Genomic DNA, 5,562 nt, shown 5'->3' on the forward strand with positions numbered 1-5,562 from the left:
ACTGGTGCCACTTGACTCCCAATGTCCCAGTTCAGAGTCATCCCTCACCCCGCAATCTCGTCTTTGGTTTTTTGTTTTTGTTTTTTTTCCTTGAGAGTTAGTATTCAAAGCCTGTTTCTTAGTCATTCATTTGCTTGTTTGTTTAGGCTACGTAAGAGCATTATGTCCATACTCTGCGCTTAGTTGGTGCAGTATGCGGAATTTCAGTTATATTCTAGCTGAAATAAGCTATTGTGAACTAACCTAGAAACCCAAGAGCTTTTCTTAACCTTGTTTCCATGGGGAAAACACATTTCAAATAACCAGCCAGCTTTGACTGCTGGAGTGCAGGCAATCTGTATAGGATGGCTCCCTGGGACCTGGAGGGCCTGTGACTTTTATTTGTCACCCGATGCACAGTAACAAAGCAGTTGAGTGTTGCCTTCCACATGCCTGTGCCCACCCTTCTCTCAAGCACCAATGTTTTCCAGGTTTTGCAAAGTGATGGAAGAAAAGAAGTGCTCCAGTAAAAAAAAATAGCAACAACAACAAAAACAAGAAAAAACCCGTGACCAGTCAGCAAGGTAGACAGCCACAGAGCTCTTAATGGTCCATCCCAAGAGGATAACGTGGGGCAATCGGCAGAAACAGACTTGTGAGGGTTGTTTGATTGTTTGTTTGTTTGTTTGTTTGGGGGAGTAAAGATTTTCTAATTTAATCTATGAACGAATGCTAAGGACTCTGTTCCTGAGTGTCAAAAACCTAGACCGAGGCAGACTCCAACTGTAATACAAGGAATGTACAAAGTAGAGAAAAATGTCTTAAAAACCAGTTACTACAGATTTTATGTTAAACAAATTAAAGTAAGGTAGCACAAATAAAAAATAGGAAGTTCTTTTGGTGAAAATTAATTCAGATAATTTAGAAAACAGCATGTTTCCTCAAACATCAGCTTAACTGATCTTGGAAGAATCTTCTGACACAGCTACTAAAGTTGATTCAAGTAACTAGGCAAAACAGCTTTATATTTTCCTTATTATTAAAGTAGAAAAGACATTATGATTTTTTTAAAAGGGGGGTACCAAATAACAAAAAGCTTTTTAGCAAAAAATGAAATAGAGGGGAAAAAAAGATCTTTTAAAAAGTCATGCTAGAAGCTGGATGTGGTGGCCCACACCTGTAATCCCAGCACTCAAGACACTGAGGTAAGCAGATCTCTGTGAGTTTAAGGCCAGCCTGGTCTACAGAGTTGAGTCCAGGACAACCAAGGCTATGCAGGGAAACCTTGTCTCAGGAAAAAAAAAAGTTATGCTAGAACAATTGAGATATTTGCTATGAATTCCCAAGAACCTGAAATTCATGCTCCTGTGTGAATGACAGTCTGCCATGACAAAAAGGGGGGAAATTGCCGGGCGGTGGTGGCGCACGCCTTTAATCCCAGCACTTGGGAGGCAGAGGCAGGCGGATCGCTGTGAGTTCGAGGCCAGCCTGGTCTACAAAGCGAGTCCAGGACAGCCAAGGCTACACAGGGAAACCCTGTCTCGAAAAACAAAAAAAAAAAAAAAAAAAAAGGGGGGGGGAAATTATGCAATAATAGTATTTCTGATGCCTATTATAGGGTTTATAAACATAAGAAAAAGACTAAAAGTAGCAACACATAAATTGTGAAATCAAAATAAAACCCAACCAGAAAAACTAAGGGCATTTGGAAATTAAGGATGATAACAAAATGATAAGGTGAAACTGCTCCCTGAAACCACGACAGGACCAAAGTGGCGCTGAGGGTCTCTTGCAGAGCTTCCTATCTGAATTCATGACTTACTCACACTGAGGTCCTTGCGGCTTGCGGCAGTGACTTGGAATAGGCAGATATTCTGGCATCAGAAGAGTCCAAATTCTGGATCTTAAGCCTGACACCCTCACTCTCATGTGGCTCAGCATTAGGATATAATACATCAGAGGGCTCGACACAGGGTCTTGGACATTTTTTTTTTCTGACACGGTTACCTTTTGTTGAGTTCAGAGACAAAGACCTGGGGAGAAAACCTAGGGTCAGGGAGCTTCTAGAACCACCTAGAGATGCAAGAATAAGCCAACAACTGCAGCACACTGAGGGGTTCATCCATTGCCCATCCCAAAATAGACTTTGTTGGTGGGGGGGTGGGGGGGTGGGTCTAAACCGAACTGCAGTGGTTAAAGAGACACCAAAACTCCTTGACTCTCACCCCAGTCATTTAAAGAGCTGGCAAGGTTGGATTATATTTAGTCATAAGAAATGGTCACTTGTGAAATAAGCTAAGTGAATAATGGTTTGTTCCCATGGGACACATCAGCCAGGAGTCCTTTGGCATGCGATGCAGACACACAGCCAAAGCCCTAAGGACATAAAAGTTCCAGGAAGAAGCCCAGGTGGGCAGCGCCACGGTGGCTTAATGGTTCAGTTGCACCTCAGCATCTCCTGGTTGTCAGTGCGCTGCTCTTGGTGCTCGGGCGCTCAGCAGTGGGACAGTTTGCGTTCCACATTCAAACAAGACAGCCCGAAAAGATGTAGGTGGAGGAAAGAGTATGAAAACAAAAACAAAAACAAAACTCCCCCTGATCAACCAAATACACAGACCAAATACACAGACCAAATACACAGACCAGGCAAAAATCCAAAGAGGCATTCTCTTTATGTGCTACACTTACCAGACAGGAAGACACCCTTGAGAAGATACCCGAGTGGCTTGACTTCCACTCAGAGACAGGTCACACGCACCCCTTGACTAATCCCTAACTGGAGAGCAAGCCGCTTCTGGTTGGCTTAGAAGTTTTGACCTGTAGCTGGGCACACTGCGGAAGACGCAGCTAGGATGAGGCTGAGATTCTGTTTGGAAGGGGAACAGAGTAAATCTGGTCTCAGGCACGGGATGAAAAGTAAGCCTGGGCCTGGTGGCACCTGCCGGCCATCCCGGGACTCTAGAGGATAAAGCAGGAGTTCAAGGCTACTCTGGGCTAACTACTAAGACCTTGCCTCAGAAAGAAGACGAACAAGTGAAATAGTAAATGCAGGAAAGCTTTGTATAAATCACGTAAGTGCTGTTTTGTGAGCAGGGAAATATTCAGTAGTCAGGATAGACGAGGCCCTATGGTAAAACAACTAACCCCAAGTAAACAAGCTGTTTTAGTTACTTTCCTATTGGTGAGAAGAGATCATGATGAAGGCATCTTATAGAAGAAACTGTTTCTAGGGGAGAGGCTCACAGTTTCTGACGGTGAGTCCATGACCATCATGGTAGGGAGCATAACACTGGAGCAGTAGCCGAGAAGCTTACATCTATCTAATCCACAAGTAAGAAGCAGAGAAAAAGAGGAAGCTAACCAGACAGGACACGGCCTTGGGAGACCTCAAAGCCCACCCCCAGTGACATCCCACCTCAAACAAGGCCACGCCTCCTAATCCTTCACAAACAGTTCCACCAACTGCAGACCAAAGATTCGCATATATGAGCTCATGGAGGAGGGGCACACTCTCATTCAAACCACCAAGGCACACAGTCTTATCCCCCATTCATGCCGAGTGTGTATAGATCTGTTGTAACTCTAATCCACATATAGACCCAAGTTCATAAAGCAGGTTTTATTGGGGAACATTGCACGTATTGGGGACATGTGAGCCAGGTATTAGGTCTGAACAATTTTTTTTTTCCTCCAGGATGATACTTTTCAGTACTTATGACTTGTTACCTAGGCCAAGTCACTTGGCATTGCAGAGCTGAACAGCCAGGAGGTACTGTCCACCTACAGCAAGGCAAAGTCAAAGGCAGGCAACAACATTTTGAATGGCAATGCACCCTGCTGTGCGGTGGAAGTGTCTTTTAGCCATACCTCAACAGGTCATGCAGCTGGGACACAGCAATGGACCTTTGGAGACCTTGGACTTGCTGATATTTCATTGTCCATGAAAGCCCAACAGGTGGACCTCACCATGGGTCCCTGGATAATCTCCCAAAGGAACAGAGCCGATGGACAACAGCGTGGTTGTTTCCTCTAATATTAAGTTTTTGTTTGTTTGTTTGTTTGTTTGTCTTTCAAAACAGGGTCTCTCTGTGTAGCCCTGGATGTCCTGGACTCACTTTGTAGACCAGACTGACCTATAGAACTCACAGCGATCCACCTCCCTCTACCTCCCAAGTGCTGGGATTAAAGGTGTGTGCCACCATGCCCGGCTTGCACTAAGATAGATCACACAATGATATTAAATCCTACTTAAAGGAGTCATTTAAAATTCTCATTCCCTGTCTCTAACTCCCTCTCTGTACCTTCGATGTACGCCCTTGTGTAGAAATGACATTTGACAATTCCGATGCCTCCTCCTCTTTTTGTGTACAGTTGTACTGCGTCCTGGGATAGCCCTGCCACACTCACTCCCACAGCCTATCCTTCCCCATTCAGACATGGACTAGCTGGGAAAAGCATAGCACATTTTTACTGTTAAAAAGGTCATTTAACCCGATGGCAAAGCCCATCTTTTCTAAAACTCTATTTTACTCTTCCTTGGACACAGCTTGGGAATGTTGTGGCAAATAACTCTTTCCCAGAGCCGTCTTCTGGCACATTCTCATGTGTGAGATGGGAACTAGGCAGTTATGTAACTGCCTGTGAGTTCCTTGCAGTGAGTGAATCCAGGGAGAGAACTCTGGCTTCCTCACTCTGACTTTGCAGGAGCCTTTGAAATGAGTTTTGTTGAGCGTACTAAATAGTTTAGCTAATTCTGTAACTAATGAAACTTTATGGCAATATATGACCCAGAAGTCATGTATGCCTTTTTGAAACAGTTAATTATTGCTAGCTTTCTGATCAAAGAAGTCAAAGGAGGAGACAAGAAAAAATACTTTCTCCCTGCCTTTCTAAGGAGGCCCACACATAACCAACACTGAAGTTCAGTAACTTTGACCTGTGGTGAGGCATAACCAAGCTGACCTCCTGAGCACTTGTTAGCTTCTGCTCACATTGTTAAGTGAGTCTCCACTGTGTGAGGACCAGCACAGCCATCTTCAGAGTAGAATTCACTAAACACAATTCCTGTCCTTCCTGCCCTCCCGCCACCCTCCCTCTGTCCTGTGGACTTCAGTATTCTGGACACCTCACTCAGTGGAAGCATGGTTTGTTTGGGGTTTTTTGTAACTGTCGTTTTCACATATTTTCAAGGTCTGTCTATGTTGGAGCATGTATCAGAATTTCTTTTCTTTCCATTAAAAAAAAATTTTAAGTGTGTGGGTGCTTTGCCTGAATATATGTTTGTCCACTTCGTGCATGCCTGGTGCCCATGGGAGCCAGAAGAGAGGGCCAGAGCTGGAGTAACATGATTATGAGGCACCATGTGGTGCTGGGAACTGAGCCTGGGGCCTCTAGATCAGCTTGTGAGCTGACGTGCAGAGCCATCTCTCCAGCCCCAGCTGTGTCTGCCACACACATAGCTCATGCAAGCACAACCAGGATGCAGAAACCCTAAAGCTTCTCCCTTATACTGTCCCCCAAATTCTAATCCGAAGCATCCACGAATCATTTCTTTATATACAGTTTGCCATTTCTAGAATGTCA

This window comes from Acomys russatus, chromosome 30 (assembly GCF_903995435.1).
Source record: "Acomys russatus chromosome 30, mAcoRus1.1, whole genome shotgun sequence".
NCBI classification, from domain to species: domain Eukaryota; kingdom Metazoa; phylum Chordata; class Mammalia; order Rodentia; family Muridae; genus Acomys; species Acomys russatus.